This window comes from Cavia porcellus, unplaced genomic scaffold, assembly GCF_034190915.1.
Source record: "Cavia porcellus strain 051 isolate PalLab524CR breed Dunkin Hartley unplaced genomic scaffold, mCavPor4.1 scaffold_6, whole genome shotgun sequence".
NCBI lineage: Eukaryota > Metazoa > Chordata > Mammalia > Rodentia > Caviidae > Cavia > Cavia porcellus.
This window is the reverse complement of record NW_026947489.1, coordinates 12285079-12310907: the sequence shown is the minus strand read 5'-3', so window position 1 is coordinate 12310907 and position 25829 is coordinate 12285079.

The window sequence follows — 25829 nt, the reverse complement described above, 5'->3', positions numbered from 1 at the left end:
AAATGGTCTCAATGCACCAATCAAAAGAAACAGACTAGCAGAATGGATCAAGAAACAAAATCCAACCATATGCTGTTTACAGGAAACCCATCTAACCCAGAAGGATACTCACAGACTGAAAGTCAAAGGATGGAAAACAATTCTTCATGCAGCAGGAATCCAGAAAAAGGCAGGAGTAGCCATTCTGTTTGCAGACAACGTGAACTTTAAACCAACAATGACCATAAAGGACAAAGAAGGTCACTACATACTTGTAAGGGGAAAACTCCAAGAGGAAGAGATAACTATCTTAAATATATACGCACCAAACTCCAGAGCACCAAGTTATATAAAACAATTATTAACAGAAATGAAAACTCAAATTATCAGTAACACAATTGTAACAGGAGACCTTAATACGCCATTGACATCAAGGGACAGATCAACCAGACAGAAAATGAGCAAAGAAATAACAGAACTGAATCATACCTGTGAACAAATGGGTTTGATAGACATATACAGGATGTTCCACCCAACAACATCAGAATACACATTCTTCTCAGCAGTACATGGATCACTTTCTAAAATAGACCATATATTAGCTCACAGAACATATTTAAACAAGTGCAAAACAGCTGAAATCATCCCTTGCATGTTATCGGATCATAGCGCTCTGAAATTAGAAATTAATGATAAAAGATACTGCAAAAATCCCACAAACACATGGAAACTGAATAACACACTCTTGAGTAATCAGTGGGTCACAGAGAAAATTAAAGAAGAAATCAAACAATACCTAAAAGAAAATGAAAATACAGATACAACTTACCGGAACCTGTGGGATGCAATGAAAGCCGTCCTGAGAGGAAAATTTATTGCACTGAGTTCCCACATCAGGAAAACAGAACGAATACAAGTAAATAACTTGATGCTACACCTCAAATAGCTAGAAAAAGAAGAGCAAGTCAAGCCCAAAGCCAAAAGAAGAGAGGAAATTATAAAAATCAGAGCAGAAATCAATGCAATAGAGACTAAGAAAACAATCCAAAGAATCAACAAATCAAAGAGTTGGTTCTCTGAAAGAATAAATAAAATCGATAAGCCCCTAGCCAACCTTATTAAAAAAAGGGAAGAAAAAGCTCAAATTCATGCAATAAGAAATGAAAAAGGAGAAATCACTACAGACCCAATAGAAATACAGAAGATCATCAACACCTACTTCGAAAACCTCTACTCTCAAAAGTTTGATAACACAGAAGAAATAGACAGATTCTTAGAAGCATATGAAGTGCCAAAGCTAGATCAAGAGGATGTAAAACTGTTGAATAACCCAATCTCTGTTACTGAAATTGAAAATGTAATTAAGTCCTTACCCACCAAGAAGAGCCCAGGCCCAGATGGATTCACTGCAGAATTCTACAAGAAATACAAAGAAGACCTAATGCCGACACTCCTCAAACTATTCAATGAAATTGAAAGGGAAGCAATCCTTCCTAAGTCGTTCCTGGAAGCAAATATTACTCTAGTACCAAAACCTGAGAAAGACCCAACTAAAAAAGAGAACTATAGACCGATCTCCCTAATGAACACAGATGCAAAAATCCTCAATAAAATATTGGCAAATAGGATCCAGCGAATCATCAAGAAGATTATACACCATGACCAAGTGGGATTCATCCCAGGAATGCAAGTATGGTTCAACATACGCAAATCAATAAATGTAATCCACCATACCAATAAAGCCAAAAATAAGAATCACATGATCATTTCTATAGATGCAGAAAAAGCCTTCGATAAGGTCCAACATTTATTCGTGATAAAAATTCTACAGAAAATTGGAATAGATGGTCTTTACCTCAATATAATAAAGGCCATTTATGACAAACCAACAGCCAGCATCATTCTAAATGGCCAAAAATTGAAAGCCTTTACTTTAAAATCAGGCACAAGACAAGGATGTCCTTTATCACCACTCCTATTTAATATAGTACTGGAAGTACTAGCCAGAGCAATTAGGCAAGAAAGAGAAATAAAAGGGGTAAAGATAGGAAAAGAAGAAGTTAAGTTATCATTGTTTGCAGATGACATGATACTCTACATAGAAGACCCCCTAAACTCCATTGAAATACTCTTAGATACAATAAATAAATTCAGTAATGTGGCTGGATACAAAATCAATACTCAGAAATCAATAGCATTCCTATACACGAACAACAAAATTACAGAGAGGGAAATAAGAGAAACTGGACTATTCACATTAGCAAGCAAAAAAATGAAATATTTAGGAATTACTCTTACGAAAGAAGTGAAAGACTTATACAGTGAAAACTATAATACACTGAAAAAGGAAATTGAAGATGATCTCAGAAAATGGAAAGACATCCCTTGCTCATGGATAGGAAGAACAAACATTGTGAAGATGGCCATTCTCCCAAAACTCTTATACAGATTCAATGCAATCCCAATAGAAATACCATCAACATACCTTATAGATCTAGAGAAATCACTCCTAAATTTCATCTGGAACCAGAAGAGACCTAGAATCGCAAAGGCAATTCTAAGCAGTAAAGGCAAAGCAGGAGGCATCACAATCCCTGACTTGAAATTATACTACAAAGCAACAGTAGTAAAATCAACATGGTATTGGAATCAAAACAGAGGCGAAGATCAATGGAATAGATTAGAAGATACAACCACAACTACAAACACACTCAACCACCTTATCTTTGATAAAGGAGCCAAGCAGGTTCACTGGAAGAACGACAGTCTCTTTAATAAATGGTGCTGGAAAAACTGGCTCTCCATTTGCCGAAAACTAAAGCTAGACCCATGTCTATCACCATGTACTAAATTAAAATCTAAATGGGTCAAAGATCTGAATATTAAAACAGAAACACTAAATCTATTGGAAGACAAAGTGGGTAGAAACCTTGGAGACATAGGAGTAGGTAGAGAATTCATGAACAGGACTCAAACCGCACGGGAAACACTTCCCAGAATCAATAACTGGGACCACATCTTATTAAAAAGTTTCTGCATGTCAAAAGAAATCTCCAGCATAGTGAAAAGAAAACCCACAAACTGGGAAAAGATTTTAGTGAACTCTCTCTCAGACAAGGGACTCTTGTCTAAAACATATAAAGAATTAAAAAAACTCAGACCTCCAAAATTCAAAGATCCAATCCAAAAATGGGCATCTGAGATGAATACGCAATTCTCAGATGAAGAAATGCAAATGGCAAATAAATATATGAAAACATGCTCATCATCATTGGTCATCAGAGAAATGCAAATTAAAACCACACTGAGATTCCATCTCACTCCTGAAAGAATGGCCAGGATCAAGAAAACCAACAACAACAAATGCTGGAGAGGATGTGGGGAAAAAGGAACTCTCCTGCACTGTTGGTGGGAGTGTAGACTGGTACAGCCTTTGTGGAGGTCTGTCTGGAGGTTTCTCAAAAAGTTGGGATTGGAAATCCCATTTATTCCAGCTATTCCACTTCTAGGCATATTCCCAGAAGAACTGAAAGCATCATACCACAGTGATTTATGTGCACCTATGTTTATAGCAGCACAATTTGTAATCGCCAGATCTTGGAAACAACCCAAGTGTCCATCAACTGAGGAATGGATAAAAAAGTTATGGTATTTCTATACAATGGAATATTATTCAGCTATAAAGAAGGATCACATTGAGATATTTATCAATAAATGGGCGCAGCTTGAGACCATACTCATAAGTGAAATAAATCAATCTCGCATGTATGAATACCAAATAGTTTCCCTAATGTAAGTAATGATTCAAATATATGAAAATATGTGGCAATCATGATTCCCCATTATGTGGCCTTGAAGCCTTATAAAATTTTCACTTATTAATTAGAAAGGCTTTATTCCGGGCTTCTTGATATGGAAATATTTGAAGCTATAGTATATGAAGTTTTATCCAAATATCTCAAGGAAAAAGACAGACACTATGGTAACTATTATTCTTTAAAAAAATTATTTAGTTATTTCTTATGTTTATTTTAATTAAGGGAAAAATTAAAAAAATTAGGATATATAATAGTAACTCTTTTCGATTTCCTATCAACTTGTTTTGAAGTCCTGTAATGCTCCCACGATCTTGTTTTGACTGATTAGACTCTGTTCCATTCTGTGGGATAGTATCAGGTCCGAGGGTATAGGCAACTACTTTGAAGGCAGTAAGATTCACTAAGATGCCCATTCTGGTTTGACTATTGTCTCCTTTGGAAGTCCTGTAATGTTTACAATGTCTAAGTTTTATTGGTCTTGTTCTCTACTGTTTTGTCCAACTTTATAATATCTAATGAGATAGACAAATCTTTTTAAGGAAACAAGAGACAACGTTGATAACTATTGTTAATAACCTTGTACTCTGTTCTACATCATGTGCTAAGTCTATACTTGGTTTTCACTGACAGCTTTGTTCTGCCATATTTGACTTTATTCTCCCCCCCCCCAAAAAGTAATAAGAACTAAGGAGTAATAAAATCTAAAATGTGTAAATTTTGTTGTAAAAAGAGAGGAAGGGGAAAAAAGAGCTCTAACGGATATAACAGCAAGTGTGTATAGGGATGTTGAATAGCTGACTATATTAATGTTTTTGGATCATTGAACACAGCTGTTTGTAGTCTCTCTGTTTGAATGTCTACTTTGTATTCTTTGATACTGTGATTTGAGCAACTATTTCCAAGATGATAATATGTAATCTATTAACAGGTGATTTCTTACTGTTATGCTTTCTTTTGTAGTTCTGTATTATATGTAACCTTACACTGCTTTGTTTTGTTTTGCGTTTTTCTCTTTTTCCTCTTAAATAAAAAAAAATAAATAAAAAAAGCTTAAGACATTGTATTGTCTCCCTAGTACAACAAACTGAAAGAGTAAATAAGATCTAAAATGTACAATAGATATTTTGAAATGAAAGGGAAAGAGACTGCTCAAAAAGAAAGAACTAGGATAAAAGAAAGGATAAAATGAAAGAAGAGAAAACATTATATATATATATATATATATATATATATATATATATATATAATATGTTAGCTAACATATATGTTAGCTAACTGTAGCTATACTACAAATCTGTTAGTTCATCCAAAAGAATGGTTTGTGCTTTCATTGTTTGACTGATCATGTTTTTCATGTCTATATCTTATTCTTGAACATCCAGAAGATTGATAACAGTACGGTGCAGTAGAGACAGTAAACATAACATAGAACAGTAAATGGAACTATTATTTTTATTAACCATGGGTGTTTTAATATTTGAGCACTGAAGAAATTTGTGACATTGTTTGGACTGCTCACTATTTAAACATTTCTAAGTATAACATATACATTACATAAATTTTTGTTTAAAAAATTATTTGACTGGTGACCCCATGTTGGTCTGATCTGAATCTCCTGGCTGGAACACAAGAAAAAAGCAGCAGATGTCTGGGTCTGAAAGACCATCATAAACAATCCCAATTTTATATTTGAAGGCATGAATATACCATCAGATCACCAACAATGAATTGTCTTAGTTATATGAACTTTAGTTGAGGTGTCTCCCATAAGGCTGTGGAGATTATTGGGGCCTCCAATTAATGAACAAGAGCTGGTTAAAGTTACCAGGTGGCCACTTTCTTGTTTATCTATTGAAGTCCTGCCCAATGTCTCCTCACCCCAAGGGATTTTGTTTAACAAATTGAGCATCATTTGGACCAGCTGGCAACCTAGGTAGAAGCATGTTTTTTTAATCTATAACCCAAATAAACCTTGACTACATGATCTGAACATATAAAAGAGGAGGAAAAAATTGCTGAGCTCAAATAAAAAGAAACAGCTGTTTACAGACAAATGGACAGAAAACAGATATATAAACTGATAATCATCTTATAAAATTAGAGTGCCCTCAAATATATTTGGCCAATTTGAACCATAATAAATAAACTATTGTGAACCTTTTTATAGATCAATTAATAGAGATCTCTTGAAATAAGAATATCAGAAAAGGAACCTAATTTATGGCTAATCTGAGATAGCTCAGAAAGTTAAAAAAAAGGAACATAACTATTAGTTAATCTTTTGGGGCCAGCCTATTCCTGAAGCAGAAGTAGAGATCCATCCAACAGGCATGTGTGGGCAGTCAAAATGGCTGCTAGCAATCATGTGGCCTGCCAGAAGGCTGGAATGCCCAAGACTGAGTGTGGTGAGCCAGCAGAGAAAATGGCGATGCAGGGAAAGGAGACAAAGAACTCTCAGACAGGACAGATGACTCAGGTGTGTGTGGGGGGGGGGGGGGATGGAGAAGTTGGAGACTGGGGAGAGATGCTAGGGGAGGGATTAGAGACCCTAGGGGAGGGATTAGAGATCCTTGTGGCTCAAGGGGCAAAGGGATCTCTGGCTGAGAAGGCTGAGGGGTTTGGTATGAGAGATACAGGGAAGAAGCTGTAAAGTGTGGGGATGGGGAGAGATCCTGGTGGAGCAGAGTGAATCCAGAAGTATTTGGGCCATCATAGAAGACAGAGTGAGAGGAGGACACGTCCTTAAAGTGAAAAAGGTCTAAAGATGAAGGGTTTCTGCCTATTTGTCACCATTGTGACAAAAGCATAAATAAAAGATTAGATTTTTGGTCTTTATAGCCTTCTAGAGGCCAAGAGCACCAAGGTTATGAATCAGGTGCCCCAGAGTTGTGCTTTTTTGGGGGAAGTAGTAGTCCCCATTACCAAATTATAAGTGAGCTGAGAGAACAACTTTGCCTGGGACATAAGAGCTTTAGCTCCCCCCAAGGAATGTGCAAGCTGTGCTGGGTCTCACTTAACAAAAGAGATTATCACCTATTTTGAAAGTGTGACATGGAAAGTGCCAACACCCATTCTTCTGGGCTTGGTCACCGAAGGGCGGGGTCCCAGGGAACAAAAATGTCAGTCTTGCCTCAAGCTGTACAGCCTAAGGAGTGTGAAAACTGGTATATCTGTTCCAGGATGGCAGGATAGGTTTTCTGTCGCAAGCTTGCTAAGGAACAGAAACAGAAAACCCTAGATGGTAGCTCACTGTGTTCAGTTAGGAAGGTCGCTGTTGCATGCAGATTAGCAGCGAAAAGTAAATAATCCCCGAGGAAGAAAAAGGTGGTTCTTAGGCAGGGGCACTCAAACAGGGAGGGGTTCCCAGGAGCCACTCACTCTGGTTTCCTGGTCAGGGAACAAAATGATACAGTTTTTCAGTGTGGTACAAGGAAAATATAAAGTAAAAATGGCCTTCATTCTAAGAATGTGGAGAGAATCCCATGACTGTGGGGGCCTGGAATGTGGGGCATGGGACATACACATTACCTCTGACTGCAGTGGCACTTAGGGCAGGCATTGCTGAGGCATGAGCAGCTAGTTGGGACTTTTTTCGCGCCACTGGTAGAGGGAAAAGGAAGTTGTCATAGCGGAAGGAGGAAGTGACCTCAAGTGACCTTGGTCCCGCCTCCCGCTGCCATAATATCATATCTAGGGCAAAATCCTTTCACTTACAATCTGAACAAATGCTTTGAAGATAATATTGCTCAATATATTAAGCATTTTTAATCTATTATTATTATGAAATTCTGTATCATCATTTTTACTTTTTCCTTTTTAATAAAAAATGAAACAAAATTTTTAACAGAAAATTTGAAACAAAATACACCTTAATAATGCTTAAATATCTTCAAGTATTGGCTGTGTGTCCTTAAACACAGTATGGAGCCCTGTGTCTGCCTCCACTTAGCCCTGTGATTTCAATAATGGATATTATTTCTAAATTCCAATACTTTTTGACACTGTCTCCTTTAATGTACGTAAGAGGTATGTTTAAGGAGCTCCGCAAATAAGGAAATGAGATTTAGTCTATATGGCCATGGTCATTCGAACTAGTGTTTTTGTAAATGGATCTGCCCTCGGGTTAACCAATTGTAGAGCCGGTGATATCTTAGTATTAGAAACAGCTAAATGTTATTGATGTATAAATGTGTTGATAGAGATGGAGAACCATGCTTGCTGTTACGTTTGTGTTACATCTGTAAGTATTTACCTGACTTAAACTCTAGTACTATTTTTAAATGAATTAAAAATTTTTATTGTTTGTTTATCTTTGTGACACATAATAATTACATTCATCTTAGTACAAATTACAAAAAACTGGTACAAATATATATCACACCTTGGTCACTTTTATTACCCAACCCGGCTCCTTCCTTCCTGACACCCTTCCTATCTTCACAAAGTCTGCTTCTCTATTTCCTACCATCTCTCTTTTATTTTGCTCTTTAAATTATTTATATTCTGGATTTCTCATTGGAAGAAACTTCACTATATTTACCTTTTGTGCCTGATTTATTTCACTTAGCATTGTAGTCTCAAGTCCCATCTTATTTCTTAGCATGTATGAATATGATCTTTTTGGATATAGCTTATTGCAGAGATAATTAGTTGAGATGAAATGACACTGCAGTAGAGTGGGGCCCTCAGCCACTATGGTTGGTGCCCTTATAAGAAGTAATTTGTACAGAAACGCACACAAAGCTGAACATCATTCAAAGATAAAAGCAGAGATTGAGTCACATCCATATCTCAATGTTTTAACATCCCAAACTCTGAGAAAATAAATTTCAGTTGTTTTTGCCACCAAGTTGGTGGAAATTTGTCATGCAAGTCCCCAGCAAAACAATGCACTAGCTAATTGTATTTGGGACCCCAAAATAAAAAATGATTGGAAACTAACCACACTGATATTTAGGTATGTTCATTCACTCTTAGAAGCAAATTCTGGGGATTGCACAAGCAACTCAGTTAGATAGAAATATTACAGGCAGCCAGACAGGAATAGGCCCTGGAAGAAGCCAGTGCAAAAGACAAGATACCTTGCAACTTTAGAGGTGACAGAAACCTCCCACTCTAGGCCAGACCTCAAGACAAAAGATCGTGTATATATATCCACATCCAAAGGATCGATATTTAAATAGTTCTCTATCACCTAGAGGAAGCCAGGAGTCACCATCCTAGCCCCCTACTAGAAGAGTCACTGCTCTGTATCCATGCCCCACTTGCTACATGACTCGCTTCCCTTTTGTCTCTGATTTAACTGATTTTACCTGAACAATTAATCTTATTGGTAAACCACAGCTCTGTTCCACCCCATGCCCACCTTGGGGAGTCCCCATTTTTTCCTCTACCTTGGACCTGACTCACCTTGGGTTTTGCCCTATAAAATACCTAGAAAAGACAAGGTCTTTGGCAACCCACTCGGAACCCCTTCTGTCTCTCTGTCAGACAGAAATTTTCTTTCTCTCAATAAATATATTGTGCTCTTAACCTCTGTTGTTCCTAAAATTCTTTCTTCAGTTTTAGACAACATGAACTCATACCAGACATAGAGTATGTTGACAATTTCATTCCCCAATATAAGTATGAACTTATCCTATATAAATATAGATGTCAATACATAAATAAATTATGTGCAGCGATGAAGAGAATGATGTTTGTCACACAAATTCTTTCAGAGAAATATTACCATTGTGATTTCATCCTGACACAGAATAGCTTTTGTTCAAATATAGTTCCTGATTAAAATCCTCCCTCTTCCTGTGCTGTGGGAGTTTTTCATGCCACCAACTGTACTAATTTCTTAAAGTAGGTTAGTCTGTGAGACAGACACTGGAAAATTTGATTTTCCTTTTTGTTAGTAAGAGGTATGATTAACACCCATAGTTCTTGGCTCCAAAGTTGTTAACTGAATCCACCCACAGCAGAAATCAATATGAATCATGAGGAGAAAAAAAATGAATAGAAAAAGGAAAAACATTGTAGTATCATTTGGCCGTCTGATTCCCAGATCCAACACTCTTTGTTTTTAGTTTTTCCAGCTTTTACCCTAAAACAATAACATTTATTCTAATCAAGTTTTATGTCACAAATTGGTTTTGTATCATTAAAACCATTCAACGAAGAAATATATTTATTCTACTTTTTCAACCCTTGAAGTACATACTAGTGAATAAAATGTTTCAATAGATGTTAAAATGTCTAAACACAGGGCTATGTTAGAAAGACTATTTGTTTACAGTTACTGATATTCACACAGTACCTGACCATTTCTTCATCATACCACTTATCAGTCTATTTCAGAGATTTCTTTCTCAAAATGTGGTCTCTGGAGATGAACAGGAATGCGGAATTCTGACTCCAGAATTGCAAGGCAGCTGAATTAGAGACTGCAGGTTTGACAGCTTCCAGGGGATTTCTTCACACCTTACAGTTTTGAGAAGCACTGGTCTCTCTATGAACAGTTCCTTATGTACTACATTCACTAAGTGTTTTATTTTGATTTGGTTTACATGATAGTGAACCTGCAGACCACAGTTGCTCTTGCAAAATCACTGTGAAAGCTTTTTTTTTTCCCCTTAAGTTTAAAGAGCTCCAGAAGAGTCTTTGCGACCACTTATCTCACTAGGAGATAAAAACAGGTGGAAAACCCTATGCCATTTTTTTTTCTTTTTGAAAATGATGTTATTTTCCATGGTTTTAGGAGATCCCTACTCCCTTTTATTTCAATGTCTAATTCTCCAAACGTCTGCCCTGAATCCCTCCCTCCAGGATCTTGTCATCATTATTCATGTTTACCAGTCACATTTCTTTCCTAGATATGTGTCTAACATGTTGGAAACTCAGTCCAACAAAGATTCTCTATGGCCTATGTCAGGTGTGAATTCCCAGCTTCTCATCTGCTTGGTACAAACAGCAAGGGTGACACTTCACTCAGCTGCCTTCACAGTTCAGTAGTGAAAGCTTTTCTCAATCTGCAGCACCAAGTCTTTGAAATCTCTCTGCTCTGAAACACAATGATTATCTTGTCCTTTTACAGATCTGTCCTACCAAAAGTAATGTAAGTGGAACACAGGCCAATGGACCCCAACTAGAACACCCTTGCTATGGAATCAGACTACTGTGTAGACACATCTAATCACTACTTTAAACATGGCATTTATTTCATTACTTACACTTTATGTATATTTTATATTAAATAGATTTGTGTCAGCTATTCGGCAAACACAAATCAAACATATATTCAATGTGTAAGGATTCATGATCAACATATACAGAATCTTTCAAAATCTATCTATCCATCCATTAATGGAGCTAAACTGGTAATATTATTTCTCCAAATGTATATGTATATTTTTATTAATTTGAGAAAACATAACTACAAAGAGAAATTCCGTTTATTCCATAGCTTTAAAAATAGTCTGCCAAGAAAGCTTGTACTGACTGTAGCCTTTAATTTGGAAAGAAATATAGGGCAGGAAAGGAGACATTTTTTCCCGCTAATTATGAAAAAAAAAATCTTATGTTGATGGGGAACAGATTTATTCAGTTTCATTTTTATTACACACGCTGGGAACTCCAGTAGAGATGAAATTGTACAACCTTACAATTCTTTCACAGGAAGAACTTCCAATATCCACATTTTGATTTCCAAATTAATTTTAGTTCACTTTTGGGCAAATCTCTGATCTTTTTCACTATGGTAATAATAATTGGCACTACTGAGAAACACTTGCGATGAAGAATCGTAACTTATTATTTCTTATGCTTGTGAGAATGTTATACTGGTTTACAAGTAAGTGAACTAAGGTGCTCATTTTGTGTCTATTTTATAGTTGGTGCTATTCATTGAAGACTAGGTATCTGTTACCAGTTAAAAGTACTCAGAGAATATAATTATTTGACTCATCGTTACAATGTATCTGTGCTAAAAAGTCATAGCTATCCACATTCTTGATTCCATTTTGATTTTATGAACATTATAAAATATATTAGCAACAGAGTAAAAAATTAATTATTTAGAAATGAACCTGTTAGTTCTCTAGGAAACAGGTTTCATAGTTTTTGGAGACTAACAGAAAGGCTAGGTGTATTTTAAACCGAAAAATAAAATATAAACTTTGATCATATTCGTGTTCTGGCTTTTACCATAACCAAGTATCTTAACCAAGTTTTGACATCTTTTCTGCACTAATTAGTACTGTATTAACACTAAGAAACACTGGGATGAAAAGTTTTAGTTTCCAATATCTCCAGTGCTTTTAGATTTGATATTTTTCAAAATCAACAAAAGTCGTTTGTAGTTAAGTTTGTTTCCTCTTCTTTCTAGGGAATTTTTTTTTTTTTTTTTGTCTTGCCTTGTACTCTGGGTAACATTTTGTCCACTCATTTAAGATCATGACACAGAGTATATTAACCTTTGCTAGTTCTAATCATTGTATATAAAATGCTGCTTTACTTTTTCACAGCAGTAAGAAGAGTTGTTTATACTTTCTATTAACATTGATTTTTATTTCATTCAAACAGAAAAAGAAAATATTTTGGCCAATGGCTGTCCCTTTATTTTGAGTTTCATACATTTGTGCATCAGGAAATCTGCACCTACGTATATTTCTCTCCTCTGGGCCACAGGAAGTTAAGACAGCAGCAGTTTATCCATAAAGATTTTTTTAGAATAGTGTTTCTCAAAGCAGGATGTAAGCACCTCTGTGGCACCAGAAAGAGCTACTTAAGAGTGAGAAGATTCATTCACGTGTATGGTAATTTCCTTCTACTAAAATTGAGAAATTGAACATTTTTAACATCTAATACACAGATCAGAGAGGCTACATCATTATCAGCCCGAGCTGAGGTCAGGTTTATAGAAAACCACTAACCCAGCTTTCACTTCAGGTATTGGGAGACTTTGCAGCTGACAAGGTCTTGCCTGGTTACATGTAAGTGAAATGTATGCAAATATGGTTTCTATGAACTGTTTCTAATCAAATGAATATGACTATCGAGGAAAATCATCCCCAAATTATAACATTGATTTAAAAAGTAATGTGAATGTATGTGATCCAAAACAAAACAAAACAAACAAAAGGGAAAAAAAACAAAATAAAATTCAATAGCTACACTTAGAAATAAACAGAAAGGGCATTTACACAATGATGTTTACCCAATGACACATGTATGTGTCAATCTCCCAAATTTAGCATGGATGGACATGCAGATATACACCCTACACACATCAACACCACAACTGGAAACATAATTTTTCTAATATCCTTAAAATAGCATTTAAATTATCATTTTCAGTGAACCTATTTATTGTGTTCATAAAATGCATCATATTTGATCATTTTGCTTGATGAACTGATTAGCAAAGCAATAGGAAAAATATTTGTTGAATTTCAACAGTCAGATTTGTATAATTGCTTAAAAACATTGAAAGATTAATGGCAAATTCTCGTGAGATTTTTCTTTCCTTTAAAAGCTATAATAAACATAATTATACAAAATCTTATAATCAGATCTTCAATTTTCTAATAAGTATGAGAAATAAAGGTTATTTCTGCTATGGAAAGATACTCTCCTTGAATGTATGTAAAAAGCTGAATATATTTTGTTTTAAAATACAAAATAAATTGTATCATTTTTTTGTCTCTTCTTCCATTTATTCAATTGCATACACATGATGAATACCTTATTACAATTATGTAATTTATAATAGAATGCATAAACATATGTTGACATTGAGAAACTTTGTAGGCCCCTGGAAAATTTTAAGAGCATACTTGGTCCAGCGTTGCTTTTGTCTCTCCTTATGTGATGCCATGTAATTGTTTGTTTTTATGTAGTATTTTCTTTTTTTTTCTTTTTTTTTATTTTAAAGAGATTTAAGATAGAAGATGACATAACAAAGCAGATAAGAGCAAAATTAAGCAACACAATATTTCACCACAAGACAACCAGATACAATAGTAGCTTCCATAATGTCTCTTTCCTTGAAATAGTTGAACATACCTTCATACACAATAGTATCAAACAAAACATAATAGTATAAAACCATTCAAGAGAATGAAAGTATTACAGGGCATTCAGAATTAAATATCAGAAAATGAACAATGATTACTATATTATCTCATTGTCCATAAAAATTTTGTTTATACTACCACATACAATAAAATCAAATAAGATACTCCATGACAGAACCAATGGAAACAGAAGTACAAAAGTATGGTAGGACTTCAAAACAATATGGTATTAAATCAGCACTGGCTTTTTAAAAGTGATTTTACTGACGGCCTTATCAAAAGAGTGATGAGAAGCAGTTTTGCCTGAAAAAATAGAGTGAATGTTTCCTAATATAGGCATTTGTGCTCTTACTGTTTTGAGAACATTATATAATGGAGGGAAATATTGTAAAAGTACACTAATTCATAATAATTAGAAAATTCTATTGCTTCAATAGACTTGACAGAAATATAAAATTTCTTTGAAATGCAAGGCCATGTCTTATTTCTCATCACATATAGTGACTTACAGGAGAGCAGTTCTGAAAGGAAAGGCGGCCGTCATGATTTCCAGTTTGTGTATACAAATTATTCCATTACTATATGCAAACACATGCTTCGCCAGTGTTTGAACTTTAGTGCCTTAAATAAATATTCTTGACTACCATTTTGTGTACCCTGATAATGCGCCTGGCAAATGATTTTATATGCATATTTGTTTCAGTCCAGCCTCAGCTTTATTTATGAAACAGTCCTGATTAGAAAGATACGAACTGCTTAGACTTTGACGAACTTTTCTCTTTGGTCTAATAACCAACGAGTTTCAATCTCACATTTGTGTTTCAAAGACTTCCATCTCTTTGATGAATGCAACAGCCTTTCTTTTTGTACCCATTTACTCCTTCTGCTATAGAAGTAAGGGAATCTAGCTCTATTTTGCAGTAAAACTGTATCTTTGTTCACCTTAAAGGGTCGGTAGCCACTAGCCACGAAGTAAGGAAGTGGAGATCTTAAAAGGTCTCCAGAGGCAATAGGTGTTGAATAAGCTGTTAAACAAGTGGATTGGGAGCCCTTTGTCATCATTCTGAGGACATCATTGATTGCTGTGAGCCAGGGGCTCTGGTATTGGTTTTAGATAAACAAGACAAAGGCAAAGATTGAGAGTAACTATGGAGGCTAAGGTTTAGAAAAAGTGGTTCCAGGAAGAAAAGAATGTCAACAAAACAACAAAGCACTTTGTTATTTCTCTATTGACTTTCCTAGGAGTCAGGTTCACATCAAACAAGCTGTGCACTGAGCCACCTCCCTTGTGGAAGAAGTCAAGTCCTGGGGCTTGTTTGCCTTCCTCCTTCCTGCGGGAGAAGATGGTTTAACCTCGCCTATTCCAGGATAATAAGGTAAGGTCATGTACTACTACTACCATTAATGGGTACATACTTTAAAAAGTAGGCTTCCTCTCTCTGGCATAAATAATTTCATCAAGAAGAAATACTGCAATCATTGACAAATCTGTACGGGGATCCACTCAGAAGCTGCTGCTCCACACACATGGATTACTGACATTATAAAACCTACATCTTCACCTGGTATAATTTCATCATTTCAATGTAACTCATAGTCATCAGTGCCCTTATTTTGAGAAGATAATGCATAGCAGTAAAATAATTCAATGATATCACATGGCACCCCATAAACATAAGCAATTACTATGTTGTAATTTAAAATAAAAGCATTCTTCAATTTTGAAAGACTGTCTCACCTTTCAGGGATAGTTCTTTCAATAGCTGATAGACTTCTCTGATTGAGAAAACCTCTCAGGTGATGAGTGATAGAAAATCTGATGTCTTCTAGCTACTAAGAAGGCTGAAGTAGGAAGACCACAAGTTAGGGACTCTGTCTTGAAAAGTGAAAAAACAAAAGAGACAAAGATGTAGCTCAGTTATAGAGCAATCATCTAGCATATATGAAGAGCTCAGGTCACCACAGCTCCTGAGGTCACAACAGAATAATCTCTGGCCCAGTGAGGTCATTATGACTACAGTGAGGTCATTATGACTACTGGAGTGTATTGCTTCTACTGTGTGCACTGTGGGGAATCCAGCTCTGATCCCCATTTGCTGGAAACAGTCTTCCCAACAGACATCGTGTACACCTGGGTGTACAGTGTCTCACCTGCAGTGACCAACACTCACGGTATGTCTTAGTCAGTTCCTCCACTAACACTTTGTCATCTCACCCACTGCAATTGTAGCGAATGCCTATTCTAGTCTTCTTAAATAAAAGTTATTTGAAAAATTTAGTTTCAAGACAGGAAGTTACTAAAGTGCACTTAAGCATTGTACAGAGTCATGAAGTTATTACTGATTGACTAGACCATGGTTGTGTCCCAGATTACTACTTGTTTATGATATGCTGCACCATGTTTCTAATAAACAAGTTGGCTGAAACTGTCGAGCATGAAATATTATTTTCTAGAGGCTGGAGAATTGTGCATAAAGGCCAGATCAGTGCTTCTCTACGCATCCCTGAATTCTTTTAAACACACAAGAGGAGAAGCTCTCAATATGCTGCCCTGCTCATTCCCTGAGGCACTCCTCCAGTGCCTCCGTGTCCTGACCTAATGCTCTGCCCGTCTTTCCTCCTCATCTTTCCAGATTCCACAGTGTCTCCTTAAGCCAAGCACTGTCACTCGCTAGAGCTTAAAGCAGGGACTTGCTGGGATTCAGATTTTCAAGAGAACATCACAAATGTCTGTTTAAAATGAAGGATGTCCTATAGATTTCTAGTCCGTTTAATAATGCTGGAATTACAGGTGCCCTTATATTCATGGATTAGTTTATGTATTCTAAGACTCACGATTCTAATCTTCATAGGATTTGACAGAGGGTGACAATACACAATGGTAAGTATGTGGCCTTTGTATTCATTTAAACATGGCATTCTAGATTTATTAGGTGTATAATCTTGGGCTGGTAGCAAACTTTTTTGTTCCTTGGTAACAAAGAACAAAATTTAATTCTCTGACCTTCAAAATGAAGCTAACATACTTTACTGGCAGAGATGTAGTAAGGATTAATTAGGATACTTGGTTTAATACAAGTAGACTAGTTCTTTATACAGAGTGATATTACTTGGAGGTATTTAGAGAAGGTGTTTAAAAATATCTCTTCCATTCACCAGCATAATGACTAAAGAAAAAACTTACAGAACTGTATCAATTGATGCTGAAAAAAACATATGACAAAATTCAATAAATATTCATGCTAAAGTTCTCCAAAACTAAAATGTCTAGGGCATTCCTCCACTTCATAAAGACCAGCATAATGAAGAGTATTTAAAAAGGGCACAAAAGTATATAGGTAATATCATATACATAGTGATGAGCTTTTCATTGTTGCAATACAATTTCTAAAGCTTGCAATTTAAAGGAGGAAAGGTTTATTTTGGTTTATAATTTCAGACGTTTCAGTCTGTGGTTGGCTGACTCCAGTGCAGAAATATTGTGGAAGGAGATGGTGGACAAAATCTGTCCACTTCATGGAGCTGGAAGAAGACAGCAAGGAAGAGAACAAAGAAGAGAGGACCAAGAGCCAAGGTCAGTCTCCAGTGTCATGACACCATGTCCCACCAACTCCAAGGAAGCCACACCTTCTGGTAGCCCATTCAACTATGAAATCATCAGTGATGTAGCCCACTAAGATTTTATTGCCCTCAAAATCCAATCAACTCTCCAGGAGTCCCGTAAGGCAGTCAAGTTGACAACCAAATTAGCAGGCATGATGCATAAAGACTGAATGCCTCACCCCACCACAGCAGAAACAAGGCACGGATGGCTACTCCATCCCTCTTATTAAACATTGCTGGAAGTTATAGCCAGTGCAAAGCTAGCGAGATGCACACAGCTCAAAAACAAAGACATAAGACTGCCCAAACATTGATAATCCATATTAAATACCTTAAGGAATACACATAAATAGATAATTCTGCAACAGAGGCTATTTAGTAATAAGAGAAAACACAATCAAAATACAAAGAGCAATTGTATTTCTATTTACCAATAATAAACACATCAAAACCAAAGGGAAAATATACAGTACAATTTAAAAGCAAAATTTACAGTTACAAAAATATATGAAACCTTCATATAAGTTTATCAAAATACAGTGATATATTGATTCACAAACTTAATTTGTTCCATGATTTTATAGACCATAATCTTTGTCATGTATAGATGGGATTATTTAATGATTTTACGGCTGGACAAAATATATAGATGAGTAAAACTATTTTTAAAAGGAGAATAACATAAGAGAAATCAGTCTACTTGATATTAAGCCATTAAGTAGTGAAAGTTATCAAAATTGTGATGGATTGTGTTTAAATCAAGAATCCAGAAATAAATGCACAGAAATAAGCAAAAGGATGTTTGATAAATATCCCAAGGAAATTAAATGGAAGAAAAATAATAATTTAAAAAATTTTGCTAAAGTAATTGACTATAGGCCAAAAATTGACTCACAGCCCCCCAAAGACTGACATCCAAAGTAACCAAAATGAATTATAGATTTAAATGTAAAATGTAAAACTTTTTTAAAGCTTTTTTTTTTTTTTTAATCGGTACCAAGGATCAAACTCACGACTGCCTGCTTGCAAGGCAGGCGCTTATGCCGCTGAGCTAAATCCCCAGCCCCCTAAAATGTAAAACTTTAAAAGTACCAAAATAAAAATAAGAGAACTACTGGGCCGGGGGTTTAGATCAACAGCATAAGTGCCTGGCTTGCAAGCCCGTGGTCATGAGTTCAATCTCCGGTATTAAAAAAAAAAAGAGAGAACGTGTAAGATTCTAGAGCTTGGTTATTTAAAAGGTCTTACGTATCAGGAGCATGACCTGTAGAAGGAAAAATTGTCAACCCCAAAATAATGTTTTCTCTTGGATGAACTTTATTATGAAGATGAGGAGGCAATCTACAAAATGGAAAAAATGTTCGCAAAGCATATTTTTGATGAATAACTACTGTGTAGCCCTATAAAGAGCTTTCAACACTCAACAGAAAAAAAAAAACACACGACAGAAGAACAAAAATGATCTAATTAGAAAATTGGAAAAAGACACAGGTATACTTTGTTTTGCTTAAATTGATGGAATTTATTGGGGTTAAAACTATAGCAAAGTTCATCCTAAAACATTTTTTGTAGGGCCAAATTACTTCCCTCCAGGAAGTTTAATAAATGTGAACACTAGAAATTACAAGCAGTTTTCCAAAGCAGACTCACATCCTGGGGACTGTCTGGTCCCTGATCTTTCCTTGCACGCTTTCTCTCCCACTCATCCTCTCAGAGGCCACAAGACCTGTGCTACAACCCTCTCCTCCCCTTCCAGCCAAGGCAAAAGAACGTGAATCTGATAATTACCAGCTGAAATCTTTGTAACCCAGAACAAAAAACAAACGTTTTCCTCTTTTAAGTTGTTGGTGTTGATCATTTCATCACTGTGATGAAAGGCTAAGACAGAGATCAAGAGACATTTCACTGAGTATAGGCATGGAGTTTTAAGCTCGGTAAAGGACATTTAACATCTTTAGTCATCAAAGAATTAGAGATTAGAATCACAATGAGATAGTTCTACAAATTTTTTCACAATGATTAGGAATAAAAGATAGTGACAATATCAAATATCGACAAGGATATAGTACAATTGCATTATTCATATATAAATAGTAAGCAAGTAAAATCGTAGAACTATTCCAGTGAATTGTTTGGGAATATCCTATTAAACTAAAAACGTATCTATCATGCAACTCTAGAAATTTTATTTATGGATATTTAAACCAGAGAAACAAAATCATGTTTACTCCACCTAAAATTGTATGTATATGCAACTTATTCATAATAGCCACAAACTAGAAATAAATAGCCTAGATTTGCTTAGTGGGTGAGTGATTTTAAAAAATATATATATAGTACTATTTGTATAGAGAGTATCACATAGAAATAAAAAGAAAAGAGAAATTGATTATTTTAGCAATTGGAGTGAATATCCAGAGTTATGCTGCATAAAATGTCAATTCCAGAAGTCTATATATGGCATGATTCCATTTATGCAGTGTCTTTGCAATAAATAAAAATGCTATACAAGCTGAGAACAAAGTGGAGTTGATCCGAAGTTTATAAGAGAGTTAGTACAGAGGAGCAATGGGTTTGCCTACAAAAAGAAATTTCCAGAACTTTGATGGTTATAGACTGTTATGCATCTGTATTATAATCATTTCAATGTCCACTGTGACATTATAATTTTGCAACATGTTACTCGTGGGGGATACAGGTTAGAACGTATGCAGGCTCTCTCTGAGATTCCTTTTTTAAGGAACTATATATATGAGTCTATAATTATCTGAAAACAAAATGTTTAATTAAACATGTAAATAACATTAAAAACTCATTTAGTCCTTGAAGAAAGAAGGATGTGTTGAAGAATATATTCAAGCAATCACTAGGTATGCAGCTTACTCCTGACTCAGTATTTTAACCACCCCATTACCGTAAAGGCATTAGACACAGGTAATTAATGAAATCAATCATAATTAATTCCTCCAGTGTTCATATACTCATAGTATATATTTCCTGAGGAGTTTTAGTCTAATTTGACATTAATGGAGATGGAAAACAGTAGAGTGATTTTGAATTTATAGAATAATGTACACCAATCTTACATAATAGGACATTTTGTCATTGAGACATACTTGTGATTTTGTGAAGCAATAATGGAAAGCCCCAGTAGTTCCCCAGGATTAGTTCATCATCAAGATGAATTTTATATGAATTGTATGCATATATAAAAATGATATTTTACTATTAAAAGTCTAATCTGTGTCTGGGTTATGTTTTATGATAGTTTACTGGAGATAATGTTGGATTATTTATTTTTAACTTGAAGCAAATATTACATGCAGCTAAGGTGTAGGGTCCATCAGTTTGACATACGGTATGCCCTGACAAGTCACAGCTCTGTCACACACTCAAGTCTCCTCCCTCAAAAACAACTTATTTTTAAATCAGTGTTACTATGTAGTGTCTGTTTAAATACTTAAAAGGCAATTTTTAATTAGTTTGGCTTTATAACTTTGTACTGTAGAATTGTGTATATTCTATGGGTGTGAGTTTTGGCCTGATATAAGTATCTCTGCCTGTATATAAATGAGGCATATATAATCACTATTTTGTGTTTGACACATTTTGTTCAACATTTAATTATTTTGAGATACATCCATGATAAATCACATAAAAACAACTCACTTAATTATTTGTATTGCTATGCAATTTCCCAGGAATAGATATACTATTTTTTTATTCAATGAACTATTGAAAGATATGTGACATGACATGCTTCAAATTTTGGCTTCTATACTCATACTACTAACAACATCTGTCTATGAGTATTTTATGAATAGAGTCTTACATTTATCGTTGGTAAACATGTAGAAATGAAATGACAAGGTTATATGCTTCTTTGTCTTTTTTCAGAAATAGGAATATGTGTGTGAAAAGTGATCTTCATTATCAACTTGACTTCAGAGAAATTAGAAAAGCACATATCTCTGTGTATCTGGGAATGTCAAGGAGCTATGACCTTAGGAAATGCAGTTTTCTGATTCTGGGTCTTTCCTCTAAGTGCTTTTCCTCTGCTTTCTTCTTCTCAAGTCCCACGAGTTGCTCAGATGTTCCTTGGCCTGTATCCATACCATGATGTTGCTGTCTTGGGGCCAGCAGACCATGGACTGAATTCTCAGAAACCACGAACTAAAATAAATCCTTCTGCCTTTCAGTTTTAAATATGAGGAATTTTTCCAAGTGACACAAAAGCGAGTATACTCTGAACAGCTATAGTTTTGTTTATTTGCTTCAAAAAAGAGGAGAGATGTGTTCTTTGCTATTCTACCTTTTCTGGATATTAAAGTTTTGTGATGCACTGTGCTGTCTGAATGTCTTTAATAAAACAAGGACATTAAAGTTGAAAATATACAAAAAGCTTAACTTTTCAAATAGGGAAACCTTATTTTTATGACTGTCCTTATGCCAGGAACTGTGTCTTTTCAGATGAATTTTAGTCTCACCTTCTGTATCTCAAAAAATATATATTTGATGTTTTTAGAGGCTACATTTACTCTGTAGATAAATGTAGGGATAATTATAACCTCAAATAGATAGAATCTTTGATACAAAATATACTCAAGTCCCCATTTACTCAGCCCAATTTTAATTTTTTTCACCAAAATTTGTGTTTTGTAACATAGATATTTTGCATATATTTATATTACATCTGCTTCCAAGTATCGTATATGTTTCTATGCTACTGGACCTTTTTGGGAGGGACCTTGGCAATTTTTAGTTGATGCTTTCTAGACTTTAGAAATAGATATTTAAATATAAATATATGATTCTACTCTACATCTTTGCTAAAATCATTTATGATTTTCAGTTGCTTTTCTGTGAATCACTTAGGCTTTTGTTTGCATTGCTTTCTTGTTGACAGAGATAATTACACTGGATAATCCTTGCAGTGTAATGACAGAAAAAAAATTACTGAAATAAAAGAGCAAAACTGCTTGGTTCACAGATAATACAATAGATGATACAATTGTGCATGTGGAAAATCTTAAGACTCTATAAAATTATTTCTACATTAATAAATGAGTTTGGCACAGTAACAAGCAAAAGATCAATATACTGAAAGTTTGAGTGTATGAATGGACATTGGCCAAATGATACAGGAGAATAGGGATAGTTCTGGCAAATACCTTTGCAGTGATTGGCCCATAGTAGTCAAGAATTATTAAGTGACTGCAACCACTTTCTGTTGTCCCCCTTTAAACCTCAGGATCATCAGAGAAATTAAAAACACTTTGCAAACCAGACACATGAGCTCAGCTTAGTCCACAGCCAACTCCGCCATGCCAGCAACCTGCAATGAAAGCACACACTGAGTCTCACTGTGCCTCTTTAAAGCTTGTCCAGTGCTCCTCACCCAAGTCTACCAAATGCAAGTTATGGTGGATAACTCCCCGGCTACACTTAGTGCTAAAGAACTAACTTCTGTTCATTCTCCCTGGCTATCCTTCATGTACTTCTCCATTACTTATATATTTGGAGCAAACACTATGAATATGAAACCAAGGAAACATTTATATTCACCATAGCACCAAAATAAAGAATAAAATCCTAAAACAAAAATGAAACAAAAGTAACACAGCATTTGTACATGGAAAACTATAAAATATTGGATAAGTATATAAATAAGTAGAAATATATATTTCCTATGTGAAATTGAAGAGTAGATTATTTTGTGATAGAGAATTAAGTTTTAGAATGGTGGTAGGAAAAGATGAGTAAAAAACTAAGAGAAACAGATATTTGCTGGGTAAAGTGTATTTGAGCTGAAAAAAAATAACTTACAATCTTTGGAAATTTTCTAAAGTGCATAAAGCAAATATAGAAATGTATATTTAATAAAATCTGTTAGAGCTTTCAGCAGAGAGAATCTGCATTGAGTTATAAACTGTACCACCACCCCCTTTGCTGGATATATATATATATATATATATATATATATATATATATATATATATATCTTAAAAAGAGAAAGGTCTTCTTTAGGCTTATGCTTTCAGAGGTTTCAATCCATGGTCATTGGCCCAAACTACATTTGGCTGTGACAGTGAAGAACATCAAGACAGAAGCATGTGGTGAGTGAGGCTGCTAATTTTGTGGGGTCTAGAAAGCAAAAAAAAAAAAAAAAATACTGAGAGCTAAAATGGTTAAAAGATTGAAGAAGAAGCAAGTAAGAAGCTGAAGGGTCATTTTAACTAAGATGGTCAATTAGCTCAGGAAGGTAAAGATGACAAGCTGGATGAATTAAGGAAAATGATGCGGGGTATCAAGGCCAATTTTTTAAATAGAGGTTTCTATGAAAGGGTCAAAAAGAGATCTTGGAAATGAAAACCACAGTAAATCAAATTACAAACTCAACGGAAAGACTCAGCAGTAGGCAAAATGAATCACAAACACAGATACCAGAACTTGAAAAATCAAGAAGATGTGCTAGAATGTTCAGTCAATAATAATAAAAAGAACAAGAAACCAAAGAGAAGTATTCAAAACCTCCTAGACAACTCTAAAAGAGCAAATAAGAAGCATCATCATGTAGGAAGGTGTTGAAACAGAACCAAGTGACAGAAGACACAGAAACTAGCATTCATGACTTCAAACCATCTGATATTTTAAAAAGGGTCCCAAAACATATGCTGAAAACATTTTATTTAACAAAGTTATATAGGTAAATATAGGTAAATGGCATAATAAATCTATTAAATGAAATTATAGTACAAAACTTCCCAAACCCAAGGAATGAGGTGAAAGCCCAGGTAAAGCACAAATGTAAAACCTCAAATAGACTAGAAAACCTTGACTAGAAAACTATATATTCTTAACACATCAGAGTCAAGATACCAGAAATTCAGAACAAAGCAAGAACTACAGAAGCTGTTAGATTGAAGCTTCAAATGACTTATGAGGCAAAACTATCAAAATAACAGATTTCTCAACAGAAACCTTAAAGTTAGCATGACTTCTTGTGTGAAGTTTTTCAAACTCACAAAGAAAACAATTGCCAACCAAAATCATTACATTATGCAATGTTTTCCTTCAAAATCAAAGGAGAAACAAAGATTTTCTATGATAGGGATAAACTAAAGAAATCTATGATTACCAAGCCAGCACTGCAGAAAATACTTAAGAGAATCCTAAACACAGGTATTCAGGAAAAATAACCATGAGGTCAGAGGAAAAAAGAAATCTAACTATGATAATAATTAAGTGAATGAGAAACAGAAATGAATAAAACAATGGAACAAATCCAATAAAGTGACAGCTGTCAGTATATACCTCCAAATCATAATTGGTCTTAATTCTACAATTTAAAGGACACACAGTGAGTGAATCTAAAAAGAAAACAACATTCATCTGTATGTTGCCTTCAAGAGAAACATCTCATCTACAAAGACATACACAGACTGAAGAAAGAATGAAAAATTGTAATTCAAGCAGCTAGAACCTAAAAGCAAGCAGGAGTAGCTATTCTAATCTCTGAGGAAGTTTACTTCAAACCAAAATTGGTCAAAGGAGGCAAAAGAGAACAATTTTCCAAGACATAACAATTGTAAATATAGGTGCACTGAATTTTAGTCCGTCCAATTTCATTAAACCAACACTATTTGTCATTAAAAAAAAAAAAAGAGAGAAACCAGTACTCTCATTGTAGGGGACTTCAGTCGTTCATTGTGAGAATATCCTATTCTGAAAAATATGTCAATCAAGCCAAAAAATTCAACAAATTTCAGAGTTAAACAACACTGTGGATCACATGAATTTAACAGATATTAGATAGTAGTTCATACTACAACAGTAGAACATCATATTTGTTTGAGCAGCCCACAGAACCAAGTGAGTAGGACAGAAGACACAGAAACTAACATTCATGACTTCAAATAATCTGATATTTTAAAAAGGGCCCCAAAACATATGCTGAAAACAGTTTATTTAACAAAGTTATTGAAAATCTGGATTGCAATATGCAGAAGGCTGAAACTGCATCCCTATCTCTCACCTGGTACTCAAAGACCTAGATGTGAAAGTAGAAATTCAGAACCACTGAAAGATAACATAAGGAAACACATGAAGCTTTCTGGATAGTTAAAGACTTTCTGGATAGGAGTGTTGAAGTACAGCAAATACTATCAAGAACGAACTAATGGGAGTATATCGATTAAAAAGCTTCTGAAAAGCAAAGTAAACAACAAATTGAAGTTGCATCCTACAAAATGGGAAAAGTATCTTATAAGACGGGTAAGAGTCCCTCAGGTAGAAGATTAGAATACATAAAGCATTAAAAAGGCTAACTCACAAAGAACAACCCAATCAAAAAATAAGCAAATGAATT